The 25,886-nt window shown below is 45.0% G+C and overlaps 1 protein-coding gene across 9 annotated transcripts in view; it reads left to right on the forward strand.

Annotated features, from left to right (window-relative positions):
• Atxn1 (ataxin 1) overlaps positions 1-25,886 on the forward strand; it is a 467,297-nt gene that overhangs the window by 168,572 nt on the left and 272,839 nt on the right. For all 9 annotated transcript variants that reach the window (XM_045136591.1, XM_045136590.1, XM_045136597.1 and 6 more), the window contains one exon: positions 21,711-21,838. The gene's annotated coding sequence lies outside the window, so the exon portion shown is untranslated. The remainder of the gene's footprint in view (positions 1-21,710; positions 21,839-25,886) is intronic.

The following is a 25,886-nucleotide window of genomic DNA, read 5'->3' on the forward strand; positions in this document are numbered from 1 at the left end:
ATGCAGTACTGAGAATCAAACTCACGGCCTTTTTAACAAACTACCAACTGAGCCCCCATCCCCTGCCCAAGAGATGGTAGTTCTAAACATTACTCTATCTCCTACTAGGTGTCTGATTGAGAACTCCACATACTGGCCCCTGAGTTCACTCCTAACCCTGGACATGTTACCTGGCTCCTGTTCTCTTTGAGTAATTCTGAACTGTGAGCAAATGGCCTTGTAACCTGAGGGAGGAAGAACTGTGCAAATACACTGTAATGTGTTGTACTGCACTAAGAACAGGGAGGGAGAAGAAGATACGTGTCCTGGGTCGTGCGTCGTATGCCCAGGGCTGCTCGAGACGCAGCTCTCCTGTGGTGGTGAGACAGTCGTTCCCTCTCCCTTCCTGCAGCTGCGACAAGGCTGCGGAAGCAGGAGCGAAGCTCGCCTAACGCTGTGGTGCTTCCCAACCACTGCGGTTATTACGCCTACAAATAAGAGGCCCGAGCACAGAAGTCTGGAGTTAGTGTTGTCATAAGATGTGTAGCTCACATAAGAGTTAGTCACACACACACACACACACACACACACACACACACACACACACACACGTTATTCTTCATGGATTTTCTTAAGCCTGGAAATTGAGCATTTCTGGAAGAACACATACATGACTCATTGTTACTATTTTTAAAATTTATTTTGAGAAATACAGAGAGAGAATGGGCATTCCAGGGCATTCCGCCACTGCAGATGGACTCTAGACACGTGGATCCTACTTGAATGCATGGGCAACATTGCATGCTGTGTCGCCGCGAGTCTGGCTTATGTGGGACCTGGAGACTTGGACATGAGTTCTTAGGCTTTGTAGACAAGCACCTCAACTGCTAAGCCATCTCTCCAGCCCCTTATTGGTACTACTCTTACACAAATAAAACACTTTTTACTATTTCTTGCTCTTGGATTTGTTTTCTGAAATATGTAGTTAGTATGTTTCATTTTTTCACTTTGCTTTATGTCACATATTCATGCATGAAATGAACTCACACATGTAAAATTAAAGTGTCCTGAGTTCCAACATTAAGAACGGGGCCTTGCCTCTCTATTTAAGATGTGCCTTGTTTTGTTTGTGGTGTTGGGAAATACACCAGGCTCACGTGTACAAGCGCTTTACCACTGAGACCGCGCCCCCAGCGTTGCTGGGACCGCTTCCATCTGCTGCCTGTCTCTCTTCCCCTTGTTCAGACCTGAAGAAAGTTCCCTTCCTAAGTATCTGTCCCAGCAGATGAAACTTCCATGGCCTGTCCCTGGCACCCCCAGTCCTCCATTGGCATTATTTTTCCAACCGACAAAATTCTCACAGAGACACAGGGATTCAAGGGACTGGATCCTCTGTCCCTCATGTCCCCTGCTCTTGTGACCCACAGAGACCTGGAGAGGTTGGAATACTGCCTCAGTGAATCTTACCTCTGAGTATCCTCTTTCCTTCCTCCGTCTGCTCCCCACTTCTGCTCACTTTGCACCCTGGTCACCCAGCTTGTACCTGGGAAGCCTTCCAACTCAGTGCTACTGGCCACACCTACAATTTGCTTCTCTAAGTCTCCCTCCTGCCTTCCAAACTTTGTCCAAGAATGTTTGATTTTCCTCCTTCCCTCCCTCCCTAGAGACAGGATTTCACTCTGTGGCCCAGGCTGCTGTGGAACTCACTGTGGAGCCCACTTTTTCCCTGATCAGCAGGTGATGCATCTTCCTCACCTTCTCAGGCGCTGGGATTACAGTCATGAGCCACGACTCCTGGCCAGTTTATATTTGATTTTTTTAAGATTCAACTCAGACTTCTGAATGAAGCCTGTGTCAGTTCTGGCTTTTGGCAGGTTCAGCCCTTGGTGGTAGAGAGTGGTGTGGCCTCCCCCCTTGGTTCATCGTAACACCTGCCCCTCCTTATGGAGGTTTGTTTTCCACTAGCTTCTGGCTGTGCAGGGCTGTGTAAACTCAACCATGGGGCTGTCGGAAGTGTCTGCTTGAGAAGTTTATAAATGGATCAAGGCAGACACGGAGAAGGGACTTGACCCAGGGTGCAGTGGTTCTGTAATCCTGTTATTGGGCGATCATGGGGCAGGCGTGGGGAGGAAAAGAGCGGTAGGTAGACCGTGGCGAGGGAGCTACACGGACGGGCCTGGGCACAGGAGCGGTTAGCTGGGAAGAAAGCCAATTTCAGACCTGCTTGTAGAGGGTGACTCCAGGACCCAAGATTCCAGCATTCAGAGCCATGATTCAGACTTGATTCTAGAGGACTGGGCTCTAAGCAGGGTTGGCCGGATCATTCCTGGGCTGCCCTGTCTTCCTGCATTGGGACGCTTCTGTTTTTAAGATTGCACTGGGACAGCCGCTGTGGATCATCGTCTCACAACTCGCACATCATATCACATCACATGATATCATGGCCGGTTCTGCTTTAGAGATGAGTAACTCCGGGGTCAGTTACTGTCTACCAGCGGCCACAGCGGAGCATGAGCCAAGCTTGTGATTTCAAAGCGCTTCTGTCTTTCTGGCAGGCCTCAACATGAAGCGAAACAAGCTGTTAAAAGTAGGGAGCATGATTTTGTCCCATTTCTGCATTCAGGATGTCTGCTGCTGGGGGATGCCGGAATTTGAAGGAAGGGAAAGCCTTGATGCTTCGCTTTAAAAATTAACAGGGTTAAAGGGGGTGAGCCAGTGAGTGAGGTGTATTCATACGGGAACCGTAGGATGTTTCCACAGTGTTCCTGTGGTAATGTGGGCATGGGAGGGGATGAGGAATGGGGGAGTCAGGGAGCAGAGGACCCCGGGGCTTAAGAGGCACACAGCTGGTGGGGGAGGGCGCAGCGTCCTGTGGATAAACTTCACTTGCATTGTTAGTCTGCGTAAGTTCGGCACCTTCTGCTGGGACCAAAAAAGTAGATGTTCGGGGCATATGCTCTGCTTCCCCTCAGCCCACAAAGGACAGAGTTCCATGGGAGGAATATTGAATGCCTTAACTCCCTTGGCATGGATTTTGAACACTAAGATTTATTATTTGGAAACTCTTACACTGTAATGCGTGAGGATTTTCTACTTGCCAAAAAGATTCTCACTTGTAAGAAAAAAAAAAGAAAGAAAGGAAAGAAAAAAAAAGAAAAAGGAAAAAAAACCTTCTTGTATTTTCCCTGAGTTGACACGGGTGGAAGGGGTGACTGGCTGGCACTGGGTGCGACTGCATCCTGCATAAAGGTCAGAATGGAACAAAACCCGGGTTTAGCAGAGTTGCTGGAACACTGCATGTGGGGCAGGGAAGCCTAGCCCCCACCTTAAGCCCATGTCCTGCAGGCACGTTCTTTTCTCATTCTTAGTGTTACAGCAATTCTAGAATGAGTAACTTGCTCCATGCTGCTTATTAAAGGGAAGATGGTAACATCCTTCTGAAATATGAAGAATTTCATTTTCAGTTTTTGCATTTCGACAAGGCAGTGAGTTGAGAGTTCTTTTCTTCCTGTTGGACAACCTCGGTGATTTTAGGAACAAGCCTGGCTTTGTCACACTTCCCCAGCCTTACCTCTCCTGGCCTAGATGCCTGCCTTCCCAAGTGGACTGAGGCTGTGCAGAATGGCCAGCAAGCTCTAGCAGCTGGTCATTTTCTAAGAATCAGAGGACAGGGCTTCGGTTTCCAGGTCTCGCTTTGGCATGCGTAGGGTCAGGTGATTTTGAAGTGGTACCAGCCTGTTCATTCTGGGTTGAGAGAACTAGCTGCCTGATTCATAACTTGTAGGTGATTGAATTTATGAAGTATTTTAAGACTGTTGCTTTCATTCACTTATTCTAAACAAACATGCATTGTTGAATGAGCGGTGACTTGGATTTAAAAACACCATACAAGCGTAAAACCTAGGCAGCTTGCACATAGCATTCTTTTAAAAATTTGCTCTCCTAAAGGAATTTCATTACCAAAGCCTCATGAATCTTGAACCTCTAGAAGAATAATCCTTCCCTTTGTTGGAGTTTTAAATTTAGAATAATCAGACAATAGTGAGGCATTCTGTTCAAAGTGTTCCTTTTAGGCTACCCATTTATTATACACTGCTCTTAAGAGAAGATGAATTTGATTAGTGTTGAACATTCAGACGGGGGATCTTTGCATAGCTAATACCAGGGAGAAATTTTCAGAGAGTTGCGCCTGCTGCTTGATATTATTAGACAGTCAACTTTTAATTATCCGTATTAATGGGGTATAATCAGTGATGTGTGTACTCCAACACCATTTCCTTTGGATTTGGGGAGTGTCCTTTGAGGCTTTTGTTCATTTGTGGTTTTGCTTAGATAGTATTAAAAGTCTACTCTTTTCTTTGTGCACGCAGCTCAGAGTTAGGAAAGAAGGAAAGAGCCGGGGAGGAAGAATGGAAAAGACAAAGGATGGAAGCCAGAGGGAGGGAGGAAGAAATACCTAAAAGTACACAGGGGTAAGGAAAGGTCAGCTGGAATTGTAAAACTGAATTTTGATGGTGTACTAATGGATTTTCTCAAGGCAATTAGTCTTGATTTTTAACAGAAAACAAGTGATAACTCTCTGTAGCTACATAAGAAAAAAGGCACCTAAAATACTATCACAGTCCACATTTCCATGTGTGATGTATATTCTTGTTTTCCAGTTTGGCATTTTGGAGGGTTTTTATTTTAAGTTTATTTGGGGATAGGTTCTCACTCTTAATTGTAGGCTGGTTGGCCTGGAACTTGCTATAGCTCAGGCTATTTCTGTGAACTCATAGTGATCTTCTTGCCTCAATCCCTTAAATGTTGGGATTAAAGTCAAGTGCCTCCAAACCCAGCTTGAAGTTTCCTAAAAGTGGATCTGATTAGGTCCCATTTTAGTAACATTATAACAATGAACACTATTGGCTTGGTGACCCCAAAAACATATCCTGTGCAGGTCTTTGGGTAAGATAAGGGAAGTCTCTAGAACACTAATGCACTAATGTTTCTGTGAACAATATCTTTAGTTGTGTGGTTTCTATCTGAAAAGTAGCTCTTATCATCCAACTTGTTTTTAATGAGCAGCAGAGATAGACACACGTAGGAGCTCTGGACAGGAGCTTTTAGATTTCCAAGTCTCCTAGGTATAAAATCTTACCTTATCAAAGGCAAAATCCAGAGGCTACAAAGAAGTCAACGCTTAAATCAGACCACCTGTGAGCCTGCCATGGCTCAGGGAAGTCAGTTTAAAATACATATGTACATTTTTTTTTTCAGATTATCCTCTTTTGTGCTCTCATCTCTGTTCCCATTTCCCTGGGGCCTTCCTCAGTGGGGTTATGGGATTAACTATGGGGTCATGAAGGCCTCAATCAATTGCAGGGGGCAGTGGGGGGGTATTCCTGTCCACTCTGTGGCTCTTACAGTCTTTCTGTCCCCTCTTCCACACTGTTCTCTGAGGCCTGGCTGTGGGGTAGAAGCCAGGTTCTGTGTCTGAACAATGTAGACAGATGTCAGCATGCAGCGGACCTAACACCACCACCATGTTTGGAAAACAGATGCCATCCAGGGCACGGGTACCCCGGCTTCCTGCCGCCCCATCTCCACTTTTTGCTATCTCATCGTCTTCCTTGAAGAAGCTTTGGGTTGATCCTATCTATTGGCTGCCAGGGTTGGGGGCTGGGCTGTGCACTTCCACATTTTTTTATACAAAAGAAAAATTTAATCATCCAACCTGAGATAATAGGTTGGTGTAAATTATATAATGATAAAAATAACACATAAACTATAAATATCTACATATGCTGTATGATAAAGGACCATACTATGTTTTTAAAACATGAATAAGTAAAATTTTATTTTTCATTGTTTTTTATTTTCATTATTATTATTAAAACACAGACTATGATCACTGGGCATGGTGGCACACGCCTTTAATCCCAGCACTTGGGAGGTAGAGGTAGGAGGATTGCCATGAGTTCAAGGCCACCCTGAGATTACACAGTGAATTCCAGGTCAGCCTGAACTAGAGTGAGACCTTACCTCAGAAAACCAAACCAAACCAAAGCAAACAAAAACTTACTATGAGCAGGTCTTTAGGAGACAGAGCTGGATTTAAATTCAAATTCTACAACTTAGTAGAGAAGTATAAGAAGATTAAATCGTTCAATGTTTTGGAAGCTCAGTTTTCTACCCATAAAATGGGAATGGTTGTATTGCTTCAGAGTATTGTCATAAGGATTAAATGATAAGCACAAAGTACTATAATAGTTTATATATGAAGTGTGCCCAGTAAAGCTGCTGGCTCTACAAGGGGTGACTGGGCCATGCCAATGCCAATGCCAATGCCATCGGTGGTTCAGTCAGTCGATTATGTTTATGGCTGAATGGGACAGTTGGAGGCGCGGTCCAGGTGGGAGACGTATTTCACTGGGTGCCTGCCTTTGAGGGCTATATCCTGTCCCCAGTTCTCTTTCTCCTTTTTTCTCTCTCCTTCCCTCCTGTCTGCCATGAGGTGAGCCGCTGTCGTCCATCACATGTTCTTCGGATGCTGTGGCTCACTTCACGTGTGGAATCCACATGGATTTCACTTCCACATTAAAATAATATTTTATTTATTATTTATTTATTTATGAGAGAGAAAGAGACAGGTAGAGAGAAAGAGAGAATGGGCACCCCAGGGCCTCTAGCCACTGCATACAAACTCCAGACACATGTGCCCCCTTGTGCCTCTGGCTTATGTTGGTCCTGGGGAATTGAACCAGGGTCTTTAGGCTTCGCTGGCAAATGCCTTTAACCACTAAGCCATTTCCCAAGTCCCCCAGTTGCACATTTTTAACTGACTTCAGCTTGGCCCCAGCCTTCTGAGACCATGTCTGTGTCTCCTTCTATAGCCAATGAACTTGAGGGCAATCCAGTCTGTAATTCCTTCCTCTAGAAGCATGCTTTTAGGTGTCCTGCTTCCAAAGGATGGAGAGAAGGAAGGGGAGAGAGGAAGGGAGAGGGTGAGAAAGAAGAGGAAGGGGAGGAAGAATCTTGAAACAAGGTGGGGTTCCAGATAGCCTCATAGGTCACCAGCCTCTGCACTGTGTGACAAGCCCAGTGGCATGCCGTAAACCACCATTCCTAATTCAACTTAGACTGCTTGCCTCTGCTTTTAATACCACTTAGATGTGTAGAACTCAGCGGCTTCTCCTTGCTGTCCCTGGCCAAGGACTTGCACCTCCCCCGCCCCACTAACACACGAACCCACTCTGCGAGCCCTGATATTCCCCTCCGTCCACTTCCTCTTTGGGTTTCTGGGTGCCGCAGTTAGCATTTAGGAATATTCTTCCCTTGTGTTGCAAATAGCTTTGTGTAGCCCGCTGGGTATTCAGAACCATGTGAAGCGTCCTCTGAACTTGTGAGGTAACATTTTCCTGGATAGGCATTGCTGGCCATAATTGTGCCCAGAAAGAGGTGTGGTCTCCATCTGCTTGGCAAGGCTCAAGGGCATGGGCGAGCATGTACGTACTGCTCACACCTTGAAGGCACTTGCTGCTGACGAAGGTCCCTTACACAGACCAAAGGGATTTTCCCCTTCCTCTTGGACATGTTCAGAACGTGTCATTTGCTCTTTTTGCCTCTAGTAGAAAGAGTAGGCGTTGGAGTCACTGGTAGCCTGTTGCAGACTGGAGTCCATGCGCACTGGGATGCCCATGATAACAGTGGCAAGCTTTCCACCCAGCAATTGACTGCATGCAAGACAGACATACAGGCCGTCCCCAGAGAAGGAAAGGGCTCACTGAGCAGAGTGTGGGTGGATAGTCCGTCTTGTTCCAACAGCTCCTTTGCAAGATCTTGTAATAAATGCTTAGCTTCTGGGTGAGTGCAGCCTGAGGTGGAGGCAGAACCCTAGATGCAGATTGCTTCTTAGACCGGTCTTGTCTTTGCAGAGGGCACCCTTGTGACAAGGGCTGCTCATGTATTTAATGGAGCCTCCGCAAGGTGCTCTGGGTAGGAAGTGGGTTCTGACCTCATTTCCCATGAGTTTGAATGGGGAGGGAGGAGGGCTCATCAGACCTCACTAAACACTCAGAGAGAAATGCTATAATTCTCCCAAAAAGTTAGCCTCCTCCCTGGATAAGGAGCCAGACACACTTCACACAACATAAGAATACAAAGTCATTTTCCAACAGACTTGAATACTTGTGGAGAATGCCTGTATTTGAACGGTTTCTTTAAATAGCACTGTTAGAAGGGGCTCCTTACTGTGTGAGGCTTTGGATATTGTTGCCAGTCTTGAAAGCTGACTTGTCACCTGCAGTTTCACCTGACGTCCCAGACCCATATTCCGTTACCACATTTGCTGATACATTGCACTTCCAAATATGGTGACTTTATTGTCTTTTTTTGTTGTTGTTGTTTCTTTTTTTTTAATTGTTTATTTATTTATTTTTATTTATTTGAGAGTGACACAGAGAAAAAAGGGAGAGGAAGGGGGGGGGAATGGGTGTGCCAGGGCTTCCAGCCACTGCAAACAAACTCCAGACGTGTACGCTCCCTTGTGCATCTGGCTAATATGGGTTCTGGGGAATCGAGCCTCGAACTGGGGTCCTTAGGCTTCACAGGCGAGCACTTAACCATCAAAATCTCTCCAGCCCTTTTTTTTTTTTTTTTTTTTTTTGAGACTGAGTGGCCTTATATAGTCCATGCTGGCTATGAATTTATAGTCATCCTGCCTCAGCTTTTTCCTGTGTGCTGGAATTATCGGTGCGTGCCACTGTGCCCAGCTAGGATGTTTTTTAAAAGCAATACTTTAGTAAAATATTCTTTTGTAATGTGAGTATGTGTCTGCATGCATATGTGTGTGTACGTGGAAGCCAAGGACCAACCTTGGGTATTTTCCTTAAGAACACTGTCCACCTATTTTGTGTGTGTGTGAGTGTGTGTGTGTGTGTGTGTGTGTGCATGTTCGTATGTGCATGAGTGTATATGGGGTGGAGACCAGAGGTCGACCTCAGGTTCCTTTTTTTTTTCTCAATTTTTATTAATATTTTCTATGATAATAAAAAAAATCCCATGGTAGTAACCTCCCTCTCCCCCGCCCACTTTCCCCTTTGAAATTCCATTGACATCAGGTTTCTAACTCAGTGGCTGTGGATCTTATTCTTTGAGACAGGGTCTCACTGAACATTCAGCTCACGGAGGGGCTGGAATATTCAGTCAGTTATTATTGAGGATTGCCAGTCTTCCTCCCCAGCCCTGGGATTACAGACATGCACTGCCAGCGAGATCTTTTTTCTGTGGGAACGAGGGATTCAGACGCAGCTCCTCATGCTTGTGTAGCAAGCACTGTGCCGCGGAGCCACATCCCCAGCCTCACACGTTGAAACGTGCCAATTAGATCAGCTAGCTACTCAGCAGGCTTCAGGCCTCCGCCGGCCCACGCATGCATGTATGCACGTATGCAGCACTGTGCCTGACATCCTTACGTGGGGATTGAACTCAGGTCCTCAGGCTCTTAAGGCTTGAACCACCAAGGCCTTTCACCAGTCTGGAATGGTGATCTGAAAGCTTCCCTGATCAAGATGGCAGGACTCCTCAGCAATGCCTGAGCAGGCTCCAGTTCTCAGCCTAGTGTGAGTAAAATAAGAACTGACTTAATTAAAACATGGTGCGAATCTAAACACAGGACACTTCACTGATAGTCACCTGAAAATAGCAGATAGACCACTTATCAGGAATTAACTGCATAACTTCATGCTCTTTCTTCCAATATTCAGTTCTCCAGAAACCTATGTTCGTAAAAACCCTGAACACCCCTTCTCTCTCACCTCCTCCTGCCTTTCAGTCACTTCTCTGCCTGATAGGTTCCCCACAGGAAAGAGGTTTGGATGATGGAATGTAAAACCAAGGTCAAGACCCTTTACCATTCTGACAGAGGAAAGTGCTAGCACAAAGTCTGCTCTGGTATTGGCTAGGGCTGTCCATGTGTTCTCGCCCATGGCTCTCCTATTGGCTAGGGCTGTCCATGTGTTCTCGCCCAGGGCTCTCCTATTGGCTAGGGCTGTCCATGTGATCTCGCCCATGGCTCTCCTATTGGCTAGGGCTGTCCATGTGTTCTCGCCCATGGCTCTCCTATTGGCTAGGGCTGTCCATGTGTTCTCGCCCACGGCTCTCCTATTGGCTAGGGCTGTCCATGTGATCTCGCCCACGGCTCTCCTATTGGCTAGGGCTGTCCATGTGTTCTCGCCCATGGCTCTCCTATTGGCTAGGGCTGTCCATGTGTTCTCGCCCACGGCTCTCCTATTGGCTAGGGCTGTCCATGTGATCTCGCCCACGGCTCTCCTATTGGCTAGGGCTGTCCATGTGTTCTCGCCCACGGCTCTCCTATTGGCTAGGGCTGTCCATGTGTTCTCACTCACGGCTCTCCTATTGGCTAGGGCTGTCCATGTGTTCTCGCCCACAGTTCTCCTATTGGCTAGGGCTGTCCATATGTTCTCGCCCACGGCTCTCCTATTGGCTAGGGCTGTCCATGTGATCTCGCCCACGGCTCTCCTATTGGCTAGGGCTGTCCATATGTTCTCGCCCACGGCTCTCCTATTGGCTAGGGCTGTCCATATGTTCTCGCCCACGGCTCTCCTATTGGCTAGGGCTGTCCATGTGTTCTCGCCCACAGTTCTCCTATTGGCTAGGGCTCTCCATGTGTTCTCACCTGCGACTCTGGTATTGGCTAGGGCTGTCCATATGTTCTCGCCCACGGCTCTCCTATTGGCTAGGGCTGTCCATGTGATCTCGCCCACGGCTCTCCTATTGGCTAGGGCTGTCCATATGTTCTCGCCCACGGCTCTCCTATTGGCTAGGGCTGTCCATGTGTTCTCGCCCACAGTTCTCCTATTGGCTAGGGCTCTCCATGTGTTCTCACCTGCGGCTCTGGTATTGACTGAATGTTCCTGTTAGCTCACCTGTGGTGACTGAGCTCTAGTTCTTACTTTGCTAATAATGTGACAATCAGCGTGTCCTCTTCTTTACATCTCCTCGTGCCCTGTATATGGTACACCTGCGTGCAGACACAGCCAAGTCCATGGACACCTCTGTGGGAGTGGCTGTAGAGGTGGCCACTGTGGAGGTCACACTTTCAACTTGGACCAGAGGCTTAAGAGCCTTAAGCTCTAACCTCTTCTGAGACAGTCTCTCACTGGCCTGAAGCTTGTTGGTAATTTAGACTAGCCAGTGAGCCCTAGGTCTCTTCCTCTCTTGATTCACCCAGCCCTGTCATTTGTATGGGGACACTGAGGATCAAACTCAGATTTATAAGGCAAGTTAGCAGGTTGTTCACTGATTGAGTTATCTCCTCAGATCTCTCCCCCTCCCCTCCACTTACAAAGTTTATTGTGGCTATTTGAAAACAAAAGTCACAGTTTTCCCTCATCTTTTTAAGCTCACAATTCTGCTTGTCTCTAATAATGAAATAAATAAGTCTCAATTTTTCCATACTTTTTAGTGTATTTAAATTACACCTTACTTCCCAGTGGGCACTGTTGGACCCTGGTGCCTTGTGTGTCTTAGGGCATTCTTCTGGGTGGTTTATGTTTCACCTGGATTTTTTTTTTTTTTTTTTTTTTGAGACAGTCTCTCTTGTAGCTCAGGCTGGTCTCTTAACTCTTCATGTAGCAGAGGGTGATCTTGAAATCCTGAACCTTCCCCCTCTACCTCCCAAGGGCTGAAATTATAGACATCTACCTCCATGCCAGGATTATTGGGACATTCTTTGATGCCTGCTTTAGCCTAAATGATTGAAAAATTGAACCATGAGGAGCTTTCCAAATTCTTACTGTATATCCAGTACAAGTCTTTAGTTAATGTCACTTTTAAAGGTGGCAAAAGAAATGTATCTACATAAAGTCATTTGTTACGTGGTGTGATGAATGATTGTTACATGATGTGATGAATGACGTGTAAGCTGGTAGGAGAGAAAAGGCATTGGATGTGGCAGTCAAAACTTCAGCCTACAAAATACAAATGCCAGTTTCAGATGCCACAGTTCCTTCTTGGTTCTGAAATGGTTGGTCAGTTTAAAAACATATGTGGTGCCCTGCTGGGAGGAATGTAGACTGATGCAGTCGGCTTGGAGAACAGTTTGGCTCTATTGTGTAACCGTGAATATTCATGTGCCCACTCCCAGGCAGTACCCCAGGGGAAGTTATGTTCGTGTATACTGCTTCTAATAGACACAGTATGTTTCTAGTGGGAAAAAAATGGAAGCTGAAAAAATGTTAAGTCCATCAATAGAGGGAAAATATATATGTATTTTCACACTGTGAAACTGTTAAAATAAAAACTGACATGAGTTAAATTTAACAAAGTTTACTGAAGCAAGAAAAAAAGGTTCTAGAACTGGGCAGTATTCCAGAATAAAGAGGGTTTGGAATGTGCCATGCCACCACACATACAAGTTATATTTATACCTTAAGGAAAGGAAGTGACATACAGAGACAAACTGATTGGCTATGGTTGGTATTGGCCTTATATGGACATGGGCTGATCCATCAGGAGCCTCTGATTGGTCGAACCTTGACTGCTTTGATTGGCTGGGACTCAGTTGCTTATTCTAAGACTGGGTTGTACTCTTAAGTATCAAGCTTCAGTGCAGTTTCAGTAAGTACAGCAGCTGGTTTGAGTGGGACTTGACCCCGCAAGTATGAGACGGGTTCAAGCCAAACTGATTTCACTTTAACAACACAGTGGAATATTATATAGCTGAAAATGAACCAACTGAAGGCACTCTTAAAAACAATCTTGGAGTAGACTGGTTACAAAAGACAATATTCAATATGACAGAATTAATTGGGATGGGGATGTGGCCCAGTTGGCAGAGTGTTTGCCTAGCATTCAGTAAGCCTTGCGTTTGATTCTCATCGCTGCATAAACTGAGTATGGTGGAACATACTTGTAATCACACTGCTCTGGGGATCAGAAGTTTAAGGTCACACTCCTCTGGGTAAGTTTGAGGCTAACCTGGAATATGCAACACCCCCTCTCCCTGAAAAACAAAACAGACAAATTTAAATGATGAATTTTAGGGAATTTAGAGAATAATGATGAATACAAAATTGAGGAAAGCAGTTGCTTTTGGGGAGGAGGCAGGGGAACATTTTGGGGCAGTAGCCTTGGGCTGGATGATGCAGCCAGAGGATGAACGCATTGCTCTTAAACAGCTGGCGCGATTGTGGGTGGTCTTTAGGTTACACTTCAGAGATGACTAACTTACACATGAATGCATTTTTGTAGGCTCCAAATCGTGTACTATAACAAATATCTTCAAAGACAGCAGAGGTTGAAGTTTATTCTTCATGATCCTAGCATAGCCCACATTGTCTGGGATCCTGCAGGCATAGTTGAAAGCTGTGATTGTAATTAACTTGTTGAGCTCTTTGGAGGGAAGAAGTTTTGGAGTGTAGCTGACAGTGGGGGCCAAGTGGAATGATCTAGGTAGGATGGGAGTGTTGCCTGTATTGCTCTGGTGGTTTGCTTCAGGTGTCCCCCATAAACTTAGGTGTTCTGAATGCTAGGTTCCCAGCTGATGGAGATTTGGGAATTAACACCTCCTGGAGACAGTGTATTGTTGGGGTCATGCTTAATGGGCATTATGGCCAATTTCCCCATGCCAGTGTTTGGCACACTCTCCTGTGGCTATTGTCCACCTGATGTTGGCCAGGGGTGATGTCTTCCCTCTGCTCATGCCATTGTTTTCCCCTGTCATCATGGAGCTTATCCTTGAGTCTGTAATCCAAAATCAACTCTCTTTCCCACAAGCTGCTCTTGGTCAGATGATTTCTACCAGCAGTGTGAACCTGACAGTAATGTTGGTACCTGACTACATGGCTTTGGGCTTTTGGAGCTGATTTTCAAGAGGAATGTGGGTGGATTTGAAACCTTGGCCTAAGAGACACCTTGAAGTGCTGTAAGTACAGCTTGATAGATTATTCTGGTGAGAGCTGCAAGAACTGAATGCAGTAAATACTATGGACTATGAGGTTTGGCTTATGAGGGTGAAAAGGAGCTTTGTCTGGACTGGGCTAGAAGCAGTTTGTGTGAGAGGCTTGCTGTTACGCCCTTGTCCTGGGAACTTGTGCAGTGTTGCCTTGCATAGAAATGGACTGGTGTGAGTAGTAATGACAGTAATGACAACCTTTGAGCCAGCTGAATTGCATTGGGGCAACAGGAAGAATGTAGACTCTTTTGAAGCTGCCTGAGTGCTCAAGGAGTGTTGTTCTTCAAAGTCTGCTTTATTCCCCCCTGGATTAACAAATTGGCACCCCATCTGGTATTGTGGAGTATATGAAATGCAGCAAAGAGGAGATCATTGAGCTTGTAATGCGATCTCGGGTTTGGAAATGACCATGGGCAGTGTGAAGCAGGTTTGCTGGTTGCCTGCATGGAGATCTGATGGGGCCGAAAGGATAAACTGTGGCTTGCAGTGGAGACCCAGTGGAGATGCCGAGACCACGAGATGGCTGCTGAGGAAAACTGTGGGCCCCAGATGAAGTTTTCCAGGACTGTGAGTAGCTTAGCTGGAGGGGTGGAATTGGGACTCCAGAGACTTGTTGCTGGTTAGTATTACTGGACTTGAAGATTTGTCACTGACTAAAGTTGTTGGACTTGGAGCTATAGTTTGATGTATGCCCTGTTTAAGTCTTGTATTGGGTGAATATTTCTTTGCTATGCCCAGTGCCATCTTTTGCAGTGTAAATGTTTATTCTGTGCCATTGTGGGTTTTGGGGGAATATTTTTTGGTATTGTTGCTCAGTTAAAAGACCTTGGTCTAGGGCTGGAGAGATGGCTGAGCTGTTAAGGTTTTTGCTTGCAAAGCCAAAGGATCCTGGTTTGATTATAAAGGATCCACATAAACCAGATGCACAAAGGGGCACATGTACCTGGAGATCATTTGCAGTGGCTGGAGGCCTGAAATGCCCATTCTTTCCCTCTCTTTCTCTCTCTCAAATAAGTAAATAAATGAATATAATACATTTTTTAATAAAAGACTGAACTATGGGGATGTTTGAACATCCTCAGGATTGATAAGAACTATGGGGACTTTTAAATTTGGACTAAATGCATTGTATTTTACATCATGTATAGTTATCAGTTTATGGGGGCCAGGGGCATAATGTGGTGGTTTGACTCAGATGTACCCCATAAATTTAGGCATTCTGAATACTGGTTCCCAGCTGATGGAGCTTTAGGAATTAATGCCTCCTGGAGGCAGTGTATTACTAGGGATGGGTTTAAGGGTATTATAGCCAGTTTTCCCATGCCAGTGTTTGGCACACTCTCCTCTTGCTTTTGTCTACCTGATGTTGGCTAGGGGTTGATATCTACCCTCTACTGATGCCATCATTTTCCCCCACCATCATGGAGCACCCCATCCAGTCTGTAAGCCAAAATAAACCTTTTTCCCCACATGCTGCTCTTGGTTGGGTGATTTCTACCAGCAATGTGAACCTGGCTGCAACAATTGCTATTCCTAGCCTGGAGAGTCTCAGTGCATAACGAAAAGAAAGCCCATAGGCTCTGTGACCTCTTAAACATCTATATTTATTGTCCCACCATTGGCTAATGCTTTTCCACGTGGATCACCCGCTCAAGTTCGTTCTTATGAATAGTCTTACCTTTTAGTGACCCACTCTTCTTTTCTGAGCAACGTGTGGCCTTTGGAGCTGGTGAGGCGGGAGTCTGCACGGATGCGGTGATCTCATCGGTCCACAGCCAGGCCGGCTCAGCCTTGACAAAGTCAAGGGGAGTGGGTGAGCACTCGGTCCATATAGGAAGGAGAGTTAGAGCAAGAGTGGCTGGTGGAAGTCAGGACTGAGGTGCTGTTGCCCCGAGTCCTGTCACTGTGATTCTGAGGTGCTGGCCAGAATGGGGGGAGGGCCAGCCTCCCAGCGTTGCTGTGTGATTAATTGTAAGGCAGCTGAGTGGAGTGATGGGTGCTGAGCACCGGAAGCTCAAGGCCAGGCCTTTCTCTCCATTTCTCTGTCCGACAAGTGTCTGAGTGTCTGGAGTCCAACCCCGACAGTGTTCAGCTTGAGAGTACCCAGGGGCCTCTGTGTCACTTCGTATTTCCAGATGACTTTTCAGAGAGAAAAAAGGGGCAGCATGTCTACTTTTACAAATAGGTTGTAATGTAATATTGATACATCTGGACGTGAAAATACTAAAAATTTCATGTCACTAAAAACGGAAAAAAAAAAAAAAGGTGGGGCCGAGGACGTGGCTCAGTGGCTGAGAGCGCAGCACGCATGTGGACCTGGATTCAATCTGTAGCACCTCTGAGAAAAGACAGGCATGATTTAGCACCCCTGTCACCCCAGCACGGAGGAGGGAGAGACAGGGGGGTTGCTGGGGCTCCTCAGGCAGCCAAGCAAGCCAGTTTACCGAAAACAGTTTAGGTAGAGACCCTGTCTCAAGGCAATAAAGTGGAAGAACACTTGTGGGAGACACCTGATGTCCTCCTCTGGCCTCTGCCCATGTGCACCCAGGACACATGCATCAGCACGCAGGCACATGCACATGCACACGCACGCACACACAGATTATAGGTTAACTTCTAACGTTAATTAGGGACTTTCCCCCACAGTTGTAAGAGTAAGAAGGTGTGTGCTCACCGAGGTATTGGTTACTTTTTTCCTTCCTGCAATTAAGGATCTGACAGGCAGTGGAGGAGAGAAAAGGAAGACAACAGGATGGGGCTCAAGGTTTCGTGATGGGGAAGCCTGGGGCCCGGAGCGCCGTCCGTGGTGTTGGGCGCTTGTGTTGTGGCTGTTATATCGGAGGGTCAGGAAGTGGTGATCTCAGAGGGGAGTACGAGCGACGGCGACGCTTCAGTTCCACAGCGACACTCTTCCATCTTGCCCCCTAGATCTCGTAGGTTCCATAACATCCTCGGACAGCTCCACCAGTTGAAGACTCAGTACTGAGCTCCATGAGCCCATGGGGGACATTTCACATCAAACCGTCACCCACATTGAACCTGTAATTGCTAGTGATATATCTCATGCAAAGATGTGTACAAAATTGTTACTCGTAAGGTGGAGATGGCTTGTTGACTAAAGCCCTTGTTACACAAGTGTGAGTGTGGAGTTGAGATCCCCAGAGCACACATAAATGACAGGTAGGCGTGGTGACCTGTGCGTCATCTGAGCACTTGGGAGCCAGGCACAGAGGACCTCCAGAGCAAGCTTGCCAGCTAGAGCAGCGGAGTCAGCAAGCTCTGGGGTCCAGTGAGAGACGCCGTGTCAGCAAAATGAAATGGGGAGTGATAGAGGAGGACCTCGACATCAACCTCTGGTCTTTACCCACACACGCGTGCACACGCACATGAATGCATGCATAGCTATATCCACACACTTAGGAACACACACACACCACCCACTCATACACATGCAAGAAATTAAAAAAAAAAAAAATTAGAGACCTGGTCAAGGCCCCAAGGAGTTTAAAGGTTCATGTCTAGAAAAGAGGGAGTGATCATTACACAGTGGAGAAAATTCAGTGTACTCAAAAGAGGATTGTGATCGTTTGACTATATGGCCCTATATTCAGTAATTTGTTAGTTTGTAGTTTGCATCTTCAGCCACCTGGCATTGAGGCAGTGCCACTGGGCAGATCTTAAGGTGCGGAGGTGGGTTTGAGATTTAAATCTAAAGATATGTAAAGTGTGCCTAGCTGGAGTTCCTGAAGTATGCTGTGCTGTGTGGCTTTTGGCTTGTGCTTCTCTCTCTCTGCTTGGTCCTGTGAAGGCAGGCCAGCTTCTTCTGCCATTATGGAACTTCCCCTGTGTCTTCAATAAATCCCTTCCTCCAAAACTTGCCTGGTCTGGAAGTTCATCTCAGTAGACCTGAAGCTGTCTGCTACAAGGGTCACAAAAGAAGAGCACAAAAGAGCTCTGAAGAAAACAGAGATCGATGAGAAAGTGTGTGGATGGTTTGATTCAGGTGTCCCCCGTAAAGTCATGTGTTTGGATGGTAGGTCCCCAGATGATGGCAGCTTGGGAACTGGATTCTCTGGAGAAGGTGTGCTCCTGGGGGTGGGCTTATGAGTGTTGTAGCCAGCTCCCTCTTGCCAGTGTGTGGCACATTCCCCTTTGGCTGTTGTTCACCTGATGTTGGCTAGGAGGTGAGATCTGTCATCTGGCCATGCCACATTTCCCCCTGCCAACATGGAGCTTCTCCTCACATCTGTAAGCCAAAATAAACCCGTTCCTCCCACAAGCCGATCTTGGTCGGGCACTTTGTGCCAACAATGACAAGCTGACTACAGCAGAAGGATACTCCCAATTGAGGGAACATCGTAAATTAAAAATGAATTTTCTTTATATGACTAAAATTTATTTTACACAAGCCTCATGGTAATAAAATTAATAATGAATTAAATTAAACTTCTTTAGTTAGGATAAATTTTGCTAACAACAACCTATAATAACAACATATTTCTATTATGTCCCATATATGTGCTAGTGAAGGGAATTCTGTTTAAAAGTAGTTTAAACTAGGCCTATAATCCCAGTTCTAGGAGGCAGGAGGATCAGGATTTCAAGAGTAGTTTTGTCTTTATAGCAAGTTTGAGGCCAGCCTGGGCTACATAAAACCCTGTCTCAAAAACCCAAAATAGAGAATTAAAAGTAATTTAATGTCATTATGAACTGTGTATAACTGGTACTTCTAACAAAAAAGGTCAGACCCCAATCCTAAACTTGGCCTCATGCATCACAGTGAAAAAGATTAATAGAGACTAAAATTCTCACACTAATAGTGCTACTGTTTGTACACTTTATTCATATGCAGCATGTATATGTTAAATTTGGGAAGTTTTCAGGGGAAAAGGAAAAATAGGATTGAATCCCAAGCCCGCTTTTATAATAAATTATCCCCAGTCCCCTTCGCTCAACTACTGCAGCTAGGGTAGCATTTGCTAATAATTCACTCTAGTATTATTTCCTCCAGAACATGTTACAAAATAGCTTTGTCTGTTTCCTCTCTGCTCAGTGTATTTCATTAACTCACATAAGGCAGAATGGCATCCAGCATGAAACCTGTTTGCTAGGAGTTCAAACATTTTTGACGTAGTCATTAAATAAATCTTTATAAAATCATATTATGCTGTCCAGGAGTTAAAAGGAATGTTGTGTATGTCTGCCTTTGTTATTTCTAGCAAAATGAATAATGCACAGGACATGTTTATAATCATGAGAGCTGCATGTTTATGATACTTGAATGGAATTATTTATTTTAGTTTTATAGATTTTTTTTTTCTTTTCTGCAGAAGCCTTTGACCCTCCACACACTTAGTTCAGATTCCTGAATCAACAAACTCCCCTTCAGTGCAGTAAATCAGACTGTCCTCATCCACTGGTTGTTGGCCTTTCTAGCAGTCTGCATAACCTTACAGAGATGCTAATGTGAAGTAATGCTTTAAGAGAAAAAAACAAGACTACCAAATAAAGTTGACGATTATGAATGCTGAATTACAAATTTTAATACGTGGTTTTTCTAACTCTAAAAATGAAATGCAGTCAGTGTGCCAGACTTTGTGCTGAGGATCTTAGTGCCCTATCTTACCTGTCCTCTCATGTCTGCTCTGTGGGGCGAGTACCTGAATATGCCCGTGTGACACATGTGCCCGGAACCATTCTGCTTCCCACCATTGAGTAATATACGGAGCCAGGCAGGGTGTCACATGTCTGTACGAACTAGCACGTGGGAGGTGCAAGCAGAAAATCAAGGTCATCCTTGAGTGAGTTTGAGGCCATCTGGGCCACACATGAAATTCTGTTTAAAAAATTTAAAAAAAAATGAGTTTACTTTAAATGTTCAATGCCCTGCTCTGGGGCTTTGCACGTTTGAAACACATGTACATGTATATATGTCCACGATATGTATGTATATACATATATGTTTTATATAATGATTTGACCCAACACAGAGCTCATATAGATTGATGGCCATATAAGGTTATAATAGAGTTGGAAACTTACCCATTGCCCAGTATTTTTACTATATCTTTCCTATGTTCAGGTATACAAATACTTCACCTTGGTGTCAATTTCCTACAGTATTACAGTGTCACACTGCTCACATTTATAGTCTAGAAATAACAGACTTTCCCATAGACTAGATGTGTGGTAAGCTAGACTATCAGAGTTTTATTGGTTTACTCTACAACACTTGATGCAGTCACTTAATGACAGTTTATCTCTTTGTTACCTGATACTTGCTGTACCTATATCTTCCTTTCTTGTTCATTCAACAACGACTGACTTATTGACTGCTCACATGCCAGGCTGCTGTGCCATCTCTGAGGCTACTGTGATGAGAGCATGCCTTACTTTTGCCAGTGGGGGACTTGCCATGTAAGGAGAGATGGGCTTGCTTAATAATCAAACACAAGGAAATAAGCTAATTACTTTAATCATGATGGGTACAAAGAGCTGAGGAAGCAAAGGAAGATGGCAGTGTTGTCCCAGAAGTGTCATTAAGCTTTCTCAGAAAAGTAATGCTAACTGGGCGATATGAGAAATGAATGTGCAAGGGAGGGTGTGAACGCACACAGTTCTACCTTCCTGGAGCTATCTAGTTCATGACATTGCTCAATGAATGAAACAGAAAGTATGAAATTGGGCTTGGGATGTCGTTGCATTGGTACAGGTCCCCTAACATGCACAACCAAGTCCTGGATTTAATCCCCAGTACTTCATACACTGGGCCTGGTGGAGCATGCTTGTAATCCAAGCACTCAGGTGGTAGAAGTAGGAAGATCGGAATGCAAGGTTATGCCCAGCTGTGCAGTGAGTTGGGGAACAGTCAGATTAAGGTGTGCTTGCCCTTGCCCGGTTTAAGGCGATGGGTCCCAGGGCTTCGTGCATACTGAGCAAGCCCTCTGCCAGCCGAGCTATGTACTCTGGCCTCATATTTAATTTGTAATAATGAGTACAGACTTGTCTGCGAACAAGATCAGTTTTTGCAGAAATGGTGTTGTTCTGACACTCTAAGAATGGGCTGTGTGAAGTGAATCACATTGACCTCAGTCCTGGCTTTAACATATTGCTGTCCACCGCCGTTGCCCACTCTACAAGGTAATGGGGGCGGCTGGCTCATTCACAGGGTGCTGTGGGAGGAAAGGGAAGGCGGTGTGAGTGGCACTTATCACTCACAAGGAGCTTAGAGAACGTGCTGGTGGTGGCTTGGCACATGGCTAATATTTCTTTTATCCCATGTTATCAGACAAAAGGCACTTCCGGCTTCCAGAGGGAAAGCTGGCTTGTAAATGTGTGCGCTGGGTTTGCAGGGCTTTGTGTCGAGAAGAAATCTTAGAAAACTCTGATTCATCATGTCGCTGACATTTTCTGGAGACTAGCTAACAACTTTATGTGTCCTAAAAAAAAAATCTTGGAATCTTGAGACAGGGAGGAGGGGAATGATCTTGATGGTGATATTCCTAATGTTTGGGAGACCAGCTAGGAAGCATCCTGGACCAAACCTCTCGGTGCTGGGGGAGGAGGCCTCTTGTGTCTGCTTGTTGAGCCTTTCACTTCTGCATTCACAACTCGTGTGTGTGTGTGTGTGTATGTGTGTGTATGTGTGTGTGTTTGTGTGTGTGTGGGGGGTATGAGGCAGATTCAGAGAGATTTCTCTTTTCAGTGTCTTCAGATACTATTAATTAAGGCCACAGAAGCTGCCTAACTCAGAATCGTTTTTATATAATTACAGGTTTAGGCATCTTACATTGAGTGTGTCTACCTCCACCCCTTCTCCTCAAGCAAATTTGTGTGAAAAGATCTGCTCGGGAGGAAGCTACTGCTTACGGTTCTCTGTTGAGATGAAAGCACATGGTTCAGGTAAGACGCTTAAATCAGTCACCAAAATACTTACGACTGAGTGGCAGAATTCCAGTACCAGGGGTGGTGTATCAATATCTTTGTATGTGTGCACACACACATGGGACCCATATATCTATGTACTCACATACTCTCTGTGCACTTATTCTTGACTTACCTTATAAGAACTGTTGGCTATCATAAAATAGGAAAGAAAATAATAATTTTTATTTAGTTTTAGATCATTGACTAGGGTATGTGACAAGACATGGATTATAAAGGGTCAATTCTGAAAATTCATGTATTCTTCCCAGAGACAACTGTCAGAGAATACTAGAGAACAACTGCAATATGTACAATCACATAATGTTTGTTTTTCTTAATAACATCATTTTAAAGTCATATATTTTTTAATATAACTTTTCATGATTATAGAAAATTAAATGTATCCTAAAATTCACTTAATTGAGTCCTTCTTGCTAGTTGTTGGGTTGCTTGTAATTTTTTAATGCTTTTTTTTTCAAGTGTTACACTGTAGCACAAGCTGACCTGGAATTCACTCTGTATTCCCAGGGTGGCCTTGAACTCACAGTGATCCTCTACCTCTGCCTTCCAAGTGCTGGGAATGAAGGTGTGCGCCACCACACCGGCTTTAATGCTTTTTAAAGTGTTCTTTAACTCTCTGTTGTCCCCATCACCCATGGATTCCTTAAGGCAATTGCATAAGTCAGCTGTTGAACAGAAGAGTTTTAAGCTTTTAAACATTTTTAAATTTTTTAGAATTTATTCATTTGAGAGAGAGAAAGTGGCAGAGAGAGAGAGACAGACAGACAGACAGACAGACAGACAGACAGACAGAGGGAATAGGTATGCCGGGGCCTCCAGCCACTGAAAATTAACTCAAGATGCATGCTTGTGCATGTGGCTTACATGGGTCCTGGAGAAGTGAACATGGGTTTCTTTTGGCTTTTCTGGCAAGTGCCTTAACCGCCAAGCCATCTCTCCAGCCCAGGTTTTAAGATTTTTGATACTTGTTGCCAAATTATTCTCCAACAAACCTTGGCCTGTTTCTCAGAGGAAATGTATGAAACCCTCGAAGTCTTCCCAGCTTTTCAGTGCTGAGAATTCTGAAAACAAAAGGCATCATTTCCAATTGACTATGAGAAGTAATCTCCGTGTGTGTGTATGTGTTTGTGTGTGAGAGTGTGTGTGAGTGTGTATGTGTGAATGTGTGCGTGTGTTGTGCGTGCACACACTCACATGCATGTGAACATGCTGAGAAGAGCATCTATTTGTAAATCAGACTGTCAGGAAGCACCCTCTTCCTGCAGACAGTAGCGCACTTAAAATTTGCCAGATTTTGACATTTGAGAAATAATACTAAATCAAGGAGGAGTGTAAGAGCCCTTGGGAATTTTAAGTTCTTCCTTTGCAGCCAAGTATTTTTAGACAATTGTGAAATCTCTGGATTGCCATAATTTTCCAGTGGAAAACAGTTTTTTTGTTTCTTAAAAAGAATAAATAGGTATTCCATAAAGTGTCTTCAAGAATATTTATTTGGGCTGGAGAGATGGCTTAGCGGTTAAGCGCTTGCCTGTGAAGCCTAAGGACCCCGGTTCGAGGCTCGATTCCCCAGGTCCCACGTTAGCCAGATGCACAAGGGGGCGCACGCGTCTGGAGTTCGTTTGCAGTGGCTGGAAGCCCTGGCGCGCCCATTCTCTCTCTCCCCCCTATCTGTCTTTCTCTCTGTGTCTGTCGCTCTCAAATAAATAAATAAAAAATATTAAAAAAAAAATTTAAAAAAAGAATATTTATTTGAGGTCAGATGCATCATGAGTTAGGAGTAGTGTGTGTGTGTGTGTGTGTGTGTGTGTGTGTGTGTGCGCACGCGCGTGCAGCACATATGTTTGCGTATCTAGCGGTAGGAAAATGTTTCCCTGTTCAGGGTTGCCCATAGGACTCACAGGAGTCCCCATGGATAGATAAGATTGTCTGTACAGACTGCCTGGGCTCAGACTGGACAGCTCTGTTGTTTTCTCAACCTGTGATGGTGGGCAACTGACATTTACAAAATGTAGATTAAAAATAGTGTCCATCTCATGGGTATGTGGAATATTGTAACAATATGTAGAACGTCTATAGTCATTAAAAGACCTAGGTCAAGAGATTGTTGGGCTGAAGAGATGGCTCAGTGGATAAGACGTTTGCCTGTAAACACCAACAACTTGGCTTCACTTCCCCACTAACCACGTAAACCAGATGCTCAAAGTGGCACATGTGTCTGGAATTCGTTTGCAGTAGCTAGATAGAGGTTCTGGTGTGCCCAGACTCTCTCTCTCTCTCTCTCTCTCTCTCTCTCTCTCTCTGTGTGTGTATCTCTCTGCTTGGAAATAAATAAATAAATAAATAGATAGAATGTTAACTGATAGGATAAAACCATCATGGGCCAGGCATGGGGACATATTCCTTTAATCCTAGTCCTTGAAATGTCGGGTTTAAGAGGATCAAGAGCTCAAGGCCAGCTGCAGGTACATAGCAGGTTCAAAGCCAACTTGGGCTAAATGAGACCTGTCTCAAAAACATGTGAACAACAGATAAATAAAAAGTGATTCCACTAGGAGTAAGCAGCTGTGAAGTGTGCCACTAATCACAGTATCTCAGCATAATCTCAAGTTTTGCCAGAATTATTTCCCCCTCCTGTTGTGTTCATCTTCCTCTGTCTAAGAAGTTGAGTCTACTTCGGCATGAGTTTGGTTCTCATTCCTTGAGTCAGGATTGTCCTGGAAAGAGAGTGCAAAGGAAACCTTTGAGTGTGCGACTCCTGTTCCATGGAGGTCTGAGTCATTGCTCTGTCCCCTGGCTAGGTCACCTTGGATCAGCTCCGGGTGACAGCAGCTTCATTTCCCCCAGGCTCTCCCTTGTCTTCTGCTCTGGTGGCACAGTAAGAGTCTTGGGTCACCGAGAGCCACCCAGCAGGCGTTCCTTACCTTGGGAACAGCATGTGAGCTGCCCTAGTTGGCTCCTGGCTTTCACCTATTACTAAATAAGCCCATTTCCCTAAATGAATGAATAAGAAGACGGAGTAAGAAATGCCCTCCCCCAGCTCTTGGCAGCAGACTCTCCAGCCGACACAAACACAAAAGAGAGCGCCCGGCTCTGAGCCCCTCCGCCCGCCGGCTGCATTTTTAAGGTTGAGAAGTAGGAGGAAAAAAGGGCCAAAGAATTATTTGGTATTAATGAGGCAAACACAGGGCCACTTGGATGGCTTCAGCCACTGCCTTTCACCGGTTTCCCTGCAACTGACTTGTGTCTGTGGGCACTGCATTCATTTGAGCCCCGATTTCCACTCTTAATTTGGACAGCTCTGTGTTTCTAAGTAAAACAGAAACATCTGAATTCCTAATTAAGACATTTTAGCTTAAGAATGCCTCTCTAATGGTCATAAATTATGCTCCTTTAAGTGATTATGAAGATGAATAAGAAAATAAAACTTGCATTTATACACATATGTGTATTAGCCCAACAAAATAAGTTCATGGGAGAGACCAGAAAAAAAAAATGAGTTGGCCAATATAGGTCAGCAAAAGAGTTCGCTATGTTCTGCCAGACTCGATGAGGTACTTCTTAAGTGGAGGTAGGAAGGCTGTGTGTAGCCGCAGCGAGGATGGTAATAACACCACCATATGGAACATTTGGTATTTGGATAGCACTTAGCTTCCTTCTCAACGACAGAATCAATAGAGGCTCAAACAGAGAGGAAGAAAGGAGTCTTTCGCTGCGGATCTCAGGCTGCTGTGCAGAAATGCAGGCATGGTGATTATCCAAGGCTTACGAGAATAAATTTCTCCAGGGAGGCAGGAGAGCAGGCAGCATTATTTAAGCATATCTAATGGGTCTGTGACCTAGGATGTGGCGTCCAGCAGGTTTTGCTTGTCTCCCATTCCGCAAGCATGCCTATGCAAACCTTTTTTTTTTTTTTTTTTCAAGCCATGTAGAAGGGTTATTTTGCAAGAGCAGGCCAGAGTACTGCTGGCTGAAAATTTAATTCCTGGGTTCCCTAGGGACCTTA

This window comes from Jaculus jaculus, chromosome 17 (assembly GCF_020740685.1).
Source record: "Jaculus jaculus isolate mJacJac1 chromosome 17, mJacJac1.mat.Y.cur, whole genome shotgun sequence".
NCBI lineage: Eukaryota > Metazoa > Chordata > Mammalia > Rodentia > Dipodidae > Jaculus > Jaculus jaculus.